The sequence below is a fragment of the Microcaecilia unicolor genome, chromosome 2 (assembly GCF_901765095.1).
Source record: "Microcaecilia unicolor chromosome 2, aMicUni1.1, whole genome shotgun sequence".
Classification (NCBI taxonomy): domain Eukaryota; kingdom Metazoa; phylum Chordata; class Amphibia; order Gymnophiona; family Siphonopidae; genus Microcaecilia; species Microcaecilia unicolor.
This window is the reverse complement of record NC_044032.1, coordinates 407,742,801-407,758,506: the sequence shown is the minus strand read 5'-3', so window position 1 is coordinate 407,758,506 and position 15,706 is coordinate 407,742,801. Positions and strand designations below refer to the sequence as shown.

The 15,706-nt window shown below is 46.5% G+C and overlaps 1 protein-coding gene across 2 annotated transcripts in view; it reads left to right on the top strand.

Moving 5' to 3' along the window:
• The window catches only part of FAM13A (family with sequence similarity 13 member A), a 501,662-nt gene that overhangs the window by 63,669 nt on the left and 422,287 nt on the right, over positions 1-15,706 (top strand). The gene's annotated exons all lie outside the window — the stretch shown is intronic.

Below are 15,706 nucleotides of genomic sequence, written 5' to 3'. Positions count from 1 at the left end.
AATATATATCTAAAACTGAAATGAAGTAAAATCCCAGATATTGAAAAAAAATAACAAAATAAAATAACATTCTGTATCACAAACCATTATTATATACTAGTAAAACATGCCTGCTTCTCACACAAATGAAACGGGCACTAGCAAGGTTATCCTCCGAGTTCCAGCTTGGCCCCCTCCCTCCCCCCCCTCTCATCCGAGTTCCAGGCTCCCCTTTCCTCCGAGTTCCAGGCCTCCCTCCCTCTGTCTCCTCTGAGTTCAAGGCCCCCTCTCCTCCCCTCCCTCCTAGTTCCATGCCCCCCTCCCTCTCCTCTGAGTTCCATGCCCCCCTCTCCTCCTAGTTCCATGCCCCCCTCCCTCTCCTCTGAGTTCCATGCCCCCCTCTCCTCCGAGTTCCATGCCCCCCTCCCTCCCTCTCCTCCGAGTGGCAGCCCGACCTGCGTTGCCTGCCCTCTTCTCCCAGTCCTCTGCCTGCCCCTCGCCTTCCTGCGTACCCCTGAATTTAAAAGTTCTTACCTTGGGGTCCGGCGGCAGCAGTGAAAAGCGAGCAGGCACGGCGCTTCAGGCTGCCTTCCCTTCTGTCTCAGCTCTGCCTCTGGTCCCGCCCTCATTTCCTGTTTCCAGGAGGTACAGGTAGGTACAGTAGGCATTTAGTGGGTTTTTATGTTTTTGGAGGGTTCACAAGTTCCACCACAAGTGTACTAGTTAGAGTGGGACATGAGCCTGTGTTCCCTTCTGTAGTCCACTGCACTGGCCACTAGGTTACTTCTGGGACCTGCATGCTGCTCTAATAGGATTGGCAGGGGATCATTGAACACTGGGGGAGTAAGGAGGTGTTATAAATCCTTCCAGCGGTCATTTGGTTATTTAGGGCACCTTTTGGTCACTTAGTCATGATTGAAACAGGTCTAGCCAAAAAGTCTTAATTTTGGCCCTAGATGTTTTCATTTTGTTTGATTATTGTAGAAAAAATTATTTCTTTTGGTGCCACTCAGGTCCCACCCACAACCTGCCCTCTTGAAATATGGATGAACTGTAGAGCAAAATTGGGTGTAAATAATCGCAGCTTGGATGTTTTTGAGAGAAAAAACAGCCTTCTGCCACCTTATGACGTTTTTTGGATGATTTTTTTGTTTGAAAATGAGCCCTATAATATACTAACTCAGTACTTTAAGAGTTTTAGATATATTGGATTTCATTTTTTAAGTAATGGGCGATTGTATGTATTTTTATTGTAGACCCCTCACACAGGCGTATTGCCAAATCATGAACCGTGTCAGGTCTTCAAATAAATTTGTTCCTTCATACCAGTTCTTGGGGCCCATTGTGCTTGTTCTCTACTGTGTAGGTATTTTTGAGAGAAGAGTTTGGCAAAATCATGGGTAGAGTCGCTATTTATGTGCGTATTTTGTAAAATATGGAGTCGACAGGAATACAGAAGAACAAAAACCTCGCAGAGAAAATCACACTCAGGAGACAGCAGATAGATTGTCTCCTGAGTGTAGTCATCTTCGCTGTCTCCTGAGTGTAAAATATGGAAGTAGCATATCCATGGATTAATTTTAGCCAGAGTTTCTTCAGGATTTGTGGGGCAATTTTATAAAGACATATGCATGTATTTGTCTATAAAATAGGCACTCAGTCTCCCTAGCTAAGCACCTTTTTAAAATAAAATTACTCCTTAATTAATATGCTTTGGTTAGCATATCTGGGGTTAAAAAGATTTGGACAAGTTCCTGGAGGAAAAGTCCATAGTCAGCTATTGAGATAGACATGGGGAAGCCACTGCTGTCTCTGGGATTGGCAGCACAGAATCTTGCTACTATTTGGGATTCTGCCAGGTACTTGTGACCTGGATTAGCCACTGTTGGACGCAGGATACTGGGCTAGATGGACCATCGATCTTGCCCCAATATGCCTATTCATATATTCTTTATGTAATTCTCTCACTTCTGATTTTCAAGGCCCTTAAAGGAAATGGGCCAGGGTACTTGAAGAACAGGATCTCCCTCCATGCACCTCTGAGATCGCTAAGGTCTTCCTCAAGGAGCATTCCTAACCACACCCTCTCCAAAGAAAATCATAGGATGTAACACCCACTAGCAGTGGCATAGCTGGGTGGGGCCACGGAGGCCTGGGCCCCCCAAATTACCTCCGGGCCCCTGGTTTTGCTGGCAGGGGTCCCCAACCCCCGCCAGCTGAAGCCTTGTCCAGCGCCTGTCTTCGGCGCCACTGAGTTGCCTGCCCTGTTCTTTCTTCCCCCTCATGTCCTGCACGCTCCTTTTAGTGAAATTGAGCAGTGGGTGGGGAGCGTCAGGGCGGCGGCAGGGCAGCAGACTAAAATGTACCCCCCCATCCACCTCGGGCTGTGGCCCCTTCCCACAGCGAGGTCTGGCTACGCCCCTGCCCACTAGTAAGCTTTCTTAGGAGTAGCTCCAATACTCTGCAACAAACTCCAGAAATGCATTGCCTAACACAAGACTATCTCTACTTCCTTTGTGTCCTTGCCAGACCAGTCCAGACAAATAAGTAGTTGTGCTCATCCACCAGTGGATGGAGAGAGAAATAGAAAGTAGATCCATGTGATTCGCCCTCTTAAGGCCCTGTGCAGTTGTAGAATGCTCAGTATATTCTGTCTCCAGTGGATGGTGGATGGTATGAGCAGCTCCCTTCTGTGTGACTCAGTCACCTCCCGTCCTGGCGGGGGGGGGGGGGGCCCTCTAAGAGTCAGTTGAGCAGTATTTCATGGCTCAGGAAGAGGCTTCCCTTTTGCACTGCAGTGTGGTGCATTTGGAGCTGGGGGAAACCTGGTGGTGCCAGGTCCCTACTCCACTTTCCTTCCTTCAGTTGGCCTTGTCAGGGGCGAAGTGGTACCGGAACCTATCAGGTGTTGGAGACACTCCATGCTGTGGGTTTGGGTTGAAGAAAAAAAATGATTACAGTAAGTTTACAGTGGTCTTCTGTGCCTTGGTTGACCGGACCAGGGGTTTGCTGTCTTCGTTTTGGCAGCATATTCTGTATGTTGGCAGCTATGCGGTAATGGCACAGGCCAGCATTACTTGCCAGCTGTGTGTTTCCTGTTGTGGTGTTCGGGTCTGTCTCTTTCTTCTAGTGGGCGCCTTTTTCTGGGTGCGTGTTGTGGCTGTTCAGCTTGGCATTGGGGCCACTCTTTGCTGGACTTTTCTTTTACAAAAAAGAACTCAAAACAACTGACAATGGTACTGTGGCTCTTTAGGGTGGTAGTGTAGCACTGCTTCATCAGTGATGCCTTACTATTCCTGTTTGTGTTTTGGTGTGGACCTGGAGGTTTCTTCAGGGCCTGTGGATGCTTCCTGCAGCACAGGCCTTGTTGGGCTACTCGTGTCTTAGGGCTGTTCTAGGGGTGACAGTTCGTTCTTGGGCTCTCAGGGCAACTAAGTCTTGGGCCTCTAGGTGTCCAGGGGGCATTGCAGCAGGTTCAATGGAAGGGGCTCGTCCTCCTTTATGGCTGCATCTTCAGGCTAGTTGTGTCAGCTGGAGGTAGTGTTGCTGCATTTTAGAGTGCCATTGCTCTTGTCTGTTCCCTGATGCCCTTTCCTCTGGGTTGCTGAGGTCTCCTGTATAGCAGCGCTGCAGTGGTCTCCTCGTGTACAAGTCAGGACTTTCCAGTGTTTCAGAGTCTCCTTAGTCTTTTCTTGTCTGGGGGCAGATGCCTTCTGTGTTGGAGGGTGTCAGCGGTCTCCTCTCTTTGCTTCAAAGTGGTAGCCGTTGCCTCTAGGGCTGCAGCAGCAGCTCCTTCTCCGTAGAACCATTAGCCTTTCTGCTGAATCCCAGTCCCCTTTCTCCTGAGTTTCAGTCATTTCTGGTATTTCACACCTGCCCCAGTCTCCTCTGAGTGGCAGACCTCCCCAGGTTTCACTGCTGCACTAGTCTCCTCTCTTCTGGAATGCAGGCATCTCTCCTTCTCCCGAAGGTGTTGGGTTCAATATGACTTTGAGTCAGTCGTCTCTGTTCGGAGTGGTGGCCCTCTCTGGAATTTCACAGCTATGACAGCCACCAATCTTCGGGGTTGTTGACGTCTCCGTTGTTTCATAGGGGCACCAGTGTCTGCTCTTTGGAGTTGCAGACCTCTTTAAGGTTTCATGACTAGGCCTGTCTCCTCATAGGATTTGCAGACATCTTTAGTGTTTTATTCCTGTGTCTGTCTCCTTTCTTCGGAGTGGCTGTCTTTGCCAGTATTTCACAGCTTCACTGGTCTCCCTTCTTTGGAGCTGTAGTCTTTGCCAGTTTTTCGTAGCTGCACCGGTCTCTTCAGACCTTGCTGGTATTTTATGGCTGCACCTAGCTCCTCTCTGGCCATTATTTCACAGCTGTGTCAGTCTCCTCTTTTCAGAGCTGCAGACCTGGCCAATATTTCACAACTGCACTGGTCTTGTCTCGTCGGAGTTGCAGACCTGGTCAATATTTCACAGCTGTGCTGGTCTCCTCTCTTCGGAGTTTCAGACCTTGTCAGGTTTTCGTGGCTGTGCTGGTCTCCTCTCTATGGAGTTGCAGACCTCTTCAGTATTTTACAGCGGCACTGGTCTCCTCTCTGTGGGGTAGTAGGCTTCTCCGAGTTTCTCTGGTGCACCAGTCTTCTCTATGTGGAGTTGCAGACATCTCTGTTATTTCTCAGTAGCATCAGGCTTTTCACTATTACACCAGTCGCCTCTCTTCGAGTGGGCAGGCCTCTTTTCTTGTTCACGGCTCCAGCGGTCTTCTCGCCTGTACAGTAGTAGTTTTTATATTTCTCCGCTGCTCACATCTCCTGGGGTCAGCAAGTCCAGTGTTTCTCGACTGCATCTGTTTCTAGAGGGTTGCAGCTACTCTGATTTCCTCTAGCTCTCTGGGGTACAGATGACCGATTTGGCCATTCAGCATTGGCCTCTTTGGGACGGTGGTATGCCACCATGCTCTCTCTGTTTCGTTCTGAGCAGGACAGCTCTGACACACACTGGTCCTGTGTGGGTTCGGTGGTGCCAGCAGCACTTCATCCTTGCGGGGCTTGCTTTACATCAGTAAGGCTGTCCTCCTTCTTCTTTGAGGGACTTATTTTAACCTGGGCTTTTTTGGGGTTTGGCCTTTTCCTCCCTTGGGAATAACTTCGACTTTCTATCTCTGTTCGGGTCAGGTCATACGGCTCTGTCTGCTCCTTTGCAAGGGGCATAGTTGGGCCGTTCTTTCTCTGCCCAGTTCTGGTTCATATATATTCAGCTCTATGCTCTTAGATGAGTCTGGGTTATATGTGTTTTCCGCACTATGGCAATCTCCACCGTCGGAGGAGATGGTTGTTCTTTCTTTATTGCAGAGACCCTCTCAGACTCTCTTAGAGAGTGGTCTCCTTCCTTGGAGATATCAGCTGTCTTCCTGTACCAAGTAGCTCGGTTGAGCTTCTGTCTCCACGTTCCCTCTTATGTGTGCTGCTCTTTTGGAGCAGAATGGATCGTCAGCTGCCCTCTTTTTCCTGCTGGCAGTTCTGTTTTTGGCTCCTCTGGGGAGGTTCATCTCTAGCCTGTCTGTCAGGTTAGCAGCGTTATTTGGGAGACTTTGATACATTATTGGGCCTGGTTGATGATGAGCCATTGCTTTGTCTGGTATGTGCTTCTCAGCTGGTATAAGGGATGAGTGTAGAACTGTCATCGAGGGGTGTAGTTCTACAGTGCCTACCATTCTGGTTTCTCTCTGTTAACCTGGTTTTATGGTTGGGCTGTCTCGTCCCTCTTTCGCTGGCGATTGTTCTCTAGCACTTTTTCGGTTGACCCTCTTGGGTGGTATTCCAGTCAGCATGCTTTTGTGTTCCCAACTGAGGAAGTTGTGGGGAATGTCACTTCTGCGCTGTGATAGCAGTAGTTTTCCAACTGTGGTTTCCAACTTCGGTTGTTCTGGGGTTCCTGGGCTGGTACTGGGGCCAGCTGTGTCATCTTCCTAGACTTGAATGCGACATCCTTCCAGTTTGCTGGGACAAGTTTGTTAGACTTCCTCCTGTTTACGTTTGCCTTGGTGCTGGGTTGGAATGGACTGCTATTGTTGAGCGAGGTCTGCTTTTTTTCTTCCTTATTGGTTCACTTTCTGGTGTTTTGCTCCTGGGCCATTAATGTTGGCCTGTGCGGGTTCTCATGGGGCATTGCATTCTTGTTGGGGGTGTGCTGTGTTTCCTTTTTCTTATGGGCCAGCGTGACCTGCTGATTTGGTTCTGTTGGGCTGGTGTCAGTGTGGTAGTCCCACCCTATTTATGGAACTGCTTTGTCACATCCCTTGTCTGAACTGGTCTGGCAAGGATGCAAAGGAAGGGAAAATTTGTCTTATCTGATAATTTTCTTTCCTTTAGTCCTCCCTGTTTGTCTAGTTGTTTTGCAGGTTGTTTCCTTTCTTTGATGTTGGTCTTCAGGCTCCATTTCAGTGGTAACTCCTCTGTGAAGTGGTGCTCTGTTAGTTGACTGCAGGCCTACTGTTGCTGTAAGGGCCTGAGTGGGTGCCTCCAGTCTCAGTACACCAACTGGCGGGCAGTGGAGGTAGTACCTTCTTTCTCCAGTCACTTTTGTGCACAGTGTGTGTCTCCTGACTCAGTGGTATATCCGTTTGTTAGTTGAGAGTTTGCCTGTTTTCTTTGGGCGCGTTTGGGCTGAAGACTTACCTCCTAACTCGGTGAAATATCTGTCTGTCAGTGGAGGATATGCCTGACTGATTCAGTGTTGTGCGGACTGATTACGCCATTCTGACTCGGTGAGATTTCTGGAGATTAGTTGTTGGTTTGCCTGCTGTCTGCAGTCATATTCTGGCGATGATTGAATTTCACTCTCCTTTGTTCTTTTGCCGATTGTTCAGAGTCAAGCACCATGGCTTGGCTAGACGATGTACTGAGCAATGTATAGCTGTGCGTGGCCTTAAGATGGCAAATCACATGGATCTACTTTCTATTTTCTGTCTCCATCCGCTTGTGGATAAGCACAACTACCCATTTGTCTGGACTGGTCTAGCAGGACTAAAGGAAAAAAAATTACCAGGTAAGACATAATTTTTCCCTTCAGGAAGCAGGCAAAAGCTTGGCTCATATTCCACGCCTTTAATAGAAGAGGCAGCTAAGTGGTAATCACACACACACACATACTAAGCTCGGCTGCACCTACTGCAACATAATTTACTTATCACGTGTACTCTAGCTGAGAACAGTTGCATGCACCTTTGTTGTCTATTAAGATTTTTTAATATGTATAGTGTTGACATTGTAAGTAGCTTACTATGCTATAATGTGTAATTTTATTTGACTATTTTGCTATTGCAATTAGAGGGCAGTCTATAATGGGGTGCCTGGTAGGAGCCTGTTCTATAGAGGAAAATAGACACCTACTTTCCTTTATAGAATATTAGTTTTAACAGGGTATATACATGCTTAATATTTAGGCATGAGCACTTATGCCAGCCATAGGGTGTTAGTACTTAAGTGCTTAACAGTATTCTATAAGTTAGGCGCGTAAGTTTGAGCTCTGCTCATTCTCTGCCCACGTTTCATCCACATTTACATACTTCTAAATTCATACTATGTAAGTTGTTGGGGCAAGCCAGCCTTGGTGTTGATAGTCCCTTTGCCCCCAACACAAGTTCATGGAAACAACTCTTTCAACATCATACAACACAATTTTTTAAATACATTTTCCAAAACAGAACACAGACTTAACATGAGCAGTGAAATTAGCCCAGCAGTATCCAAGGTAGTACATTCATTACTGCAGCAGGCAGCCCCCTTCTCTTCATCGACATTACATTCACCAGCATTTAGAACATCTTTTTTAGGTCAGGTTTCCCTGCTCTCAAGGGTTGCCATGCCTCATGCCAACTTCTGCTCCTGCGGGGCCTTTGCAGAAGCAGAGAGGAAGGCTCCTGCCTAATTCCCTTTACTCTTTGGGAACCCTCCTCCCTTCCTTAGACAGCAAACAAACACAGGATTCTGCTTGCCGTTGTCTTTCAAACACACCGTACAAAATTAACCTTGAGCATAACTCCCGCTCTCAGTTCATCTTTCCCAAAAATCAAATGTCCCAAAACTTTTCAGGGAAAATCCTCTTGGACAGTACCTTCATGTGGTCATACCCAGGTCACTCTGTTCCAGGCTGGGTCTCTCCCCACGCTTTCCATCAGGCTAGGCTTAGCCACATTCCTAGCTTCTCGCCTGCCTTTTAGGGAATACTTGACTCTGGTCGAGTTTGTACTTTGTGGTCCTCATTGCCCTGGGTTAGGTAGCCCACTTACTCTCGCTGGCCAGCTCTTAGGGAGTTCCCTTCTTCCTCTTTCTTCCTGTTTGCAAAACTCTTTTCTGGGCCTGAGGACAGAGGCATAGCTAAAGGGGGGGGGGGGGGGGGGGGCACAGGAGAGCGACTACTCCCCCAAATGGTCTTCCAGTGAAAATGGTGCCTATGTGGTTTTATAAACCTACTTGTGCTGGTGCCTATTTTAACACTTTCTGCTCCCTGATGCCAAAACCTGGCTATGTTGGCTGAGGACTGCCAGGTGCTTCTATAACCCTGCCCTTCTCCTGGCTCAGGGAGATGACATCATCAGCCCTCTTACTTTCTAAGAGGCATAGGGCTAGACTACAGTTCCCAGAAGACCTAGCTCTGCTCCCCAGACTCTAGCTACTGTGGATTTCATGAAGCCTATTCACCTGTCCCTCGTTGGTCAGACATACAGCTTTCTCCTATTACATGAGAATTCTCTTGCTGCTGTCCCAGACAGGAATCCTTGTAACTAGGCGATAGCTGGGCTTACCCTGCTTTCCCTTCCGTTTGTGGCCACTCCTGTGACCCCTTAGGTGTCGCAAAGTTAAGCGCATCCTATATAATAAAACGCACCTCCAACATTCTGAAGCTGACTGCATGGCTGAGGCATTTCTGCTCTCTGTATCTATCTCCTGAATTGACATCACAAGCAGAAGTGACCAACCACACGAGATTTCTCGGCTTCAGAATGTTGGAGGTGCATTCTATTAAATAGGATTGGTCAGTTCCTTGAAGCACAGCCAGAGCTCAGCGTCCTGCACAGTAACGCTCGGACACCAGAGAGAGGGGGGGGGGGCTGACACCAGAGAGAGGGAGGGAGGGGGGCCTGACACCAGAGAGGGGGGGGGAGGTATCTCTGTCACACACACACACACTCTCTCTCTCACAGTCAATGTCTTTCTCTCTCTCACTCTCACACACTCTATGTCTCACACTGTATCACATTCACTCTCTATGTGTCACACAGTCACTCACACACTCTCTTGGTCTCATACACTCGGTCTCACAGAGAGTCTGTGTCTCACACACCCTCTCTCTCACACACACTGTATCTGTGTGAAACACACTCTCTCTCTCACTGTGTTTCACATACGCACTTGCACACACTCTCATTCTCACACACACACTCTCTCTCTCACAGACACACATGCACCCAGACTCACTCTCTCTCTCACACACTCACACATTCACTCTCTCTCATACACACTCCGAGGAAAACCTTGCTAGCGCCCATTTCATTTGTGTCAGAAAAGGGCCTTTTTTTACTAGTATTTATATAATAGTGCTGGGGCAGATTTTTAGGAGTTACATGCATGTGTGCATATATATGTGTATGTAAATACCATTATTCTAGATGTTTACGTATGTAATTTTCATTGTAGAACTACCTCCTTATTGCCTATGCTCAGGTCAATAAAATAGTTAAAAGCTCTTTTTTACTTCTTAGGAAGTTGAGGGTTATTTGCAAGTTTTTTTTTGTATTTCGACTGCTGGTCAGTCTTTAGTGCTTTTAAAGCTTGACTATTGTAACTCCATAATTGAAATTTATGCACGCATCTTTTTAGACATATTCTAAAAAGAGGTGCGTGTAAATTCTAACTCACGTAGCTGAAAAGGGGGCATGGCCATGGGAGTAGTGTGGATGTGTCAGGGGCGCTCCTCAAATTTACATGCATGGTTGTAGAATTGAGGGGAATGCACTTAAATTTGGCATGGGTATTTACACCAGGTTTTCAGTGATGTAAAAGGCTGTTCCTAAATGCAACTGACTGGGTCTTCCCTCCCCTGCAGATCCTGGAAATCCAGCCCAGACGTTTGGCTTAGCTCCTGCCTTGCTTACTGAAAGAAGAGCTCTATGCATTATTCTATAAACCGCGCCTAACTTTAGGTACGGTTTATAGAATATCGCTAAGCACTAGTTTTGAACGTGCCTGTTTTTTTAGATGCCATTTACAGAATCTGACCCATGGTGTGTACATGGCATATACAAGGGTGGACTCTAGAATGAGTGTGGGTGAAGCACACATTTACACACATAATATATAGGATATTGTAAGTTATATGTGTATCACCGGCACTTAGGTGCACACACTTATGCCAGCTCTAAGGTTGGTGTAAGTGCTCATGCATATATATCTGGTTTTGGTAATATTTGGTAAAGGAAAGTAGGCACCTACTACTACTTATAATTTCTGTAGCGCTACTAGACGTATGCAGCGCTGTACACTTGAACATGGAGACAGTCCCTGCTCGACAGAGCTTACAATCTAATTAGGACAGACAAACAGGACAAACAAGAGATAAGGGAATATTAAAGTGAGGATGATAAAATAAGGGTTCTGAACAAGTGAATAAGGGTTAAGATTTAAGAGCAGCATCAAAAAGGTGGGCTTTTAGCTTAGATTTGAAGACGGCCAGAGATGGAGCTTGACGTACCGGCCTACTTTCCTTTCTGGAACTTCCTCACTCTCTCTCTTGTTTCCAAGTTGTAGGGGAGATTTTTGGATTTATAATATGACACTGTGTTTCTTTTTGTCCTTCCATAATTCTATTGTGCTTGTTTAGCTTTTAAGTTTCAACAATTTTTATTGATGACTATTCACAAGGTACGCATACCACAACCTGAATGTACAGAAACTCAACTGTAAACAAGTTTACATTAGTTCAAAGTGTTCCATTTCGTCGTCATACGTTTTAAATTATTTCTCTCCCCACCTCTCTATGTTAGGTTGCAACAATAATGGATGTTAAAACATCAACTTAAACGTACAATTCCTAGGCCCTATTGATTGTGCTTGTTTAGCTTTTTACAAAGTGTCAGCCACGTTGAACTTCACGGATAAATGTGGGATAGAAATGGCTAATAATGTAATTCTAATCATCTTCATGTGTTATCAGTGTGTAAATATTAGTGTTTATTTTATAGAATTATCCCTTTAGGGCCACTACATCGAGGGGTTGAAGGCTTCTCTGTGGAAGATTTTGGACTGTTTGTGTGCACATGCTGATAGTTTCTGCACAGGGGAAGCTTTTTTTGAGAGTTTTCCATCAGTAACTTATTTTCGGCATCAAAATTCTCGGAGTCCATTGAGGCGATCTTTGTACTCTTGGTGACATTTGAGCACAATGTTTGATTGTGTTCAGGACCGATGCACAGGAGGCATTTGGTGTGCATGTCGAAATTCTGGATTTTCTTTTCACATTTTGGGCGTGGGCAAAAGCCTGACTTAGGCAACATAGCAAATGAAAATTATTAAAAAAAAAAAAAAAACTCGACAAAAAACATGCGGGAACAGAGGGCATGGGAGACCATGCAGCTGACGAGGGAAAAAAGGAAACCGTGGAACTGAGGAGACTGCTGCGCCTGGGAAAGGCTGCGCATGCTCAGAACTTTGCACTAAAGATCTACACTCTGGGAGCACAGATCCTTCCAGGCACCATCAGATGGCATCATCCATTTGTGTGACTGTCTCAATCCTGCTTGTCAAAGGCAAAATTTCTTTCTTCTCACTGCCTTTGCCATGGGAGAAGCATGGGGACAATGGCACTTACCTGTTTTCTGTGTAGAATACTTTACTGTTGCCCCTCTTGGTCACTAGCCATTTTCTTTAATTAATTAATTTAAAGAGTACAAGAGCCTTTGATTTTTATAGCATAATTGCCACCAAATTAATAAGTGATCAATTAAAGGGCCCACTTCAGTTACACACAAAAACAAACACTCTCTCTCTCTGACATGCCCACTGGATGAAAAAGAGGGGGATGGGACCCGAGATCAGTTAGTGTTAAAGTGGAGATATATGGGATAAAACTTTGGGGAGCAAAACTGTAGACTGTTCTTTTAAAACTCCCAGAGTGATCTCAGCCTTGCTGCTGTATGTATACACCCTATGTTGACTAAAAGGTGTCCTCTGTTAACAGCAATACAGTTCTCTGTATATTACATAGTGTTCATATCCTTTTATAGTATAGCAGGGAAGAGGAGAAGGGACCCTGTGAAACAGTTAGCCTTCCCTGATACTTGCCTTATTTATAGTAGAAAAGCCCTTTCAAAACAGTCTGCTCTTATTTCAGTAAGCAAGGCAGGAGCTGTGCTGACCCTGGGGGGAAAGGAGAGCAGAATTCAGGTCCCGAGTGGGCTAAGCCAAAAGTCTGGGATGGGTTTCCATGATCCGCAGGGGAGGGGACCAGGATATTCTCTGCCCCAGAGCTTCTGGCTACTTCCGGGTTCCAACCAGCAGGGGTGTGGAATCCTGTATAACAGGAGAGCCTTAAGAGAGAAATGGAGAGACTGGGAGGAGGAGGAGGAGGCCTAGCCAGCTGCTGTTTCACAAAACCATATTGGGGAAGAGATGAGCACCCAAAAGCATTTTCCCTGTTGCCATTGCTTTTAAAAATACCTTTTGGAGTTGTTGGACTGGTGAGGTATCTCGCTGAGCCAGACTCCTTGGCTGCTGTTTGGGCCTGAGGGAAGTAGATCCATAGTTGGGTAGTGAAGAGTGCAAGTATTCCCACCGGCCCCATCTCCCAAACTCAATGGTACAGGGCAAAGCCCTAGATTGCTCTGACTGTTTGCCTGATTTTGAACTCTTGCACTAGAAAGACAGTAGTTCTGCCAAGTTTAGTTTCCTACCAGTGGGGACATTATTTGTAAAGAGAACAAGAACTGAGAACAGCCTGAGTTGGGACTTTGTGCTGGGTTTTTTTTTTCTTTTGGAGGCAGCAATGAAGACAGCTGGTGCTGTATTATAGACTGTTTGTTTGCTTTTAAGCAGGCAGAATTTGGGCCTGCTGAGTTTTGCTTTTGTTTGTTGCTGCTAGGAGGTCGTTCGTTCGGGAGGGTCCTGCAAGTAAAGGATTGGATGGAGACTTCCTTCCACTTGTCCCCTAAATTTTGTGTATTAGGAGCTGTTTTTCTTTTGCTGTTTTTAGAATGTGAGCACTTTTTTGGGGACTGTTTTGGACAGAAATATATGATTATTTTGGTGTGGATGCATTGTTTAGGCATCACTTTAAGAAAATGGTTAAAACCGGGGTGTAGCCAGACTTCGCGGTGGGAGGGGGCCAGAGCCAGAGGAGGGAGGCACATTTTAGTCTGCCGCACCCCCTGCCACCCAGCCTCTCTCCACCCACTGCTGCAGCAAATACCTTGGCTGGCAGGGGTCCCCAACCCCCGCCAGCTGAAGCCTTGTCCAGCGCCTGTCTGCCCTGCTCTCTCTTCCTTCTCGCGTCCTGCATGCTCCTTTAAGTGAAACTGAGCATGCTCAATTTCACTAAAAGAAGCATGCAGACGTGAGAGGGAAGAGAAAGCAGGGCAGGCAATGCGGCAGCGCCAGAGACAGGCGCTGGACAAGGCTTCAGCTGGTGGGGGTTGGGGACCCCCGCCAGCCAAGGTATTTGCTGCAGCAGTGGGTGGGGCGAGGCAGGGTGGGAGGGGGAGCGGCGAGGCAGAGGGGGGGGGACAGCAGGGCGGCAGCGCCAGAGACAGGCGCCGGACAAGGCTTCAGCTGGTGGGGTTTGGGGACCCCTGCCATCAAAACCAGGGGCCCAGAAGAAATGTGGGGGTCCAGGCCCCCATGGCCCTATGTAGCTACACCACTGGGTTAAAAAAAAAAAAAGAGAGAGCAAAATTACATTCACACTTTAAAAAAGGCATAGAGAGGATAACCTGCACAGTTTCTTGCTGGCCAAGGACAACAGAGGGCTCTCTCTCTCTCCATTTCCTTGATCCTCCTCAGCTCACCCCTTGCCCAGTCCCTACTTTGAACATTATTGAAAACTGCACGCAGTGGTCCTATCCCCTCCACTCTGATCCTCCTCCTTCCCCCATCTTGGATGATCCTCTCGCACCCTTCTCCCTCATGCTGAGCTCCCCACCATCCAGCTTGGTGTCAGTTCAGGCAGCATCCTGTTCCTCTTCTTGGTTTTTAAGAAGGTTTGTTTACTGGTTTATTTTTCCCTTCTGGAAGATTTTTTTTTTCTAGATTTATGACCTCAGTGACAGCTATTCACCAGTAGGTGTCACAATAGTTATTAAGATACAAACTAGCCATACCTTGCCAGAGGTAAAACAATTTTTTTTCCAGTTATTTTTAACTCTTGATAGTGTTTAGACTTTGCGATGATTTGGTTTGAATGGGAAATCACTAAGCCTTGCAAGAGACCTTTTCTGTAGCAGATTCAAGTGTTTTGTTTACTTGAATTTTTCTTTCATTTATGCCAGCATTCAGAGTTCAGTGTTTTAAGATGTTAGAAGGATTTTGTCATAGTTGTTCCCTGCTATGTGTAGACTTCTTGTGTTGTTTTCTTTCCATACTCATACAGGGCAGGGTGTGGTTTATGTTGGGATATTTTCACTCAAGAATGCTGTGATCACTTTCTCCAGTATGTACATCTGAAAAATAAGAATTCGAATACCATGTCAGCCAGGAATGTTTGTTGCTGCAACTAAGGGGGAAAGATATCAGTGTGGGACGGGCTGCCATTAAGATGTTTTATTTTACCACAAGTTGTACTTGAGGCATTGCATAAAATGGGACGCTGTGCTGGGAGAGTATGACTTGTCGTAAAGTAACACATCATAATGATGGCCCATATAGATAACTCCCCCCCCCCCCCCCCCCCCCCACTGTAAATGTGTATTGTAAATAGGGGGAGGTTGTTAGATTTATGTTTTATGTTCAGATTATTATCTGATAGAGCTGTGTTCTTCACTGTAAAGCCTGGGAGCTAGTGGTGGTTTCCATCAGTCCTGTGTGCAGCAAGCAGCCTGTCTTTCTGCCTCAGTATATGTTCTCCTACCTTCTCTGCAGTCTTGCAGTCAGTGATGCTTCCAGAAAGGCTGTTCCATTTTCTTCTGGCACCCTGTGGCTCTTGCTGAGTGTCAGCAATATGGCGTCTGGACCCTGCTCTTTTTTTCGCAAGATTGTGAGAATGGTGCAAAATGAGACCCACTGAAAAGTGTGTGGTGATGGATGAAAAACAGAACTGCTGTTCCAGAGGTGGTAATTGCAGAGAAAGTTAGAGGGGGAAGGATGGGGCTGTTGAGGAAGGTGGAAGAGTGCATTGGGACATCGGTGTAGATTTCTTACTTGGGTTGTGGAGTGAAGGGCAAGGAAGTCATATTAAGGGTGGGGGAGGGGACAAATTCAGCATTAGCACCCGCAACATTTGGGAGTGTGCTGCCCACCTGTGTCTCCCCAAACTACGCCTGTGGTTGGGGGTAACAGAAAGAAAAGAAGAGTGAGAAGAAATGGACTGAGAGGGAAGGAGATAGTGTGGGGGAGAAGGGCTGAGGCAGAGATAGCGGGCGTAGGAGAGCACTTTGAATGCCAAGATAGTGGAATGATCTCCCAGCAATTGTAATCATTTACAACTTAATTTAAATTAGTGCTTAAAAATTAAAATTGATACCCCAT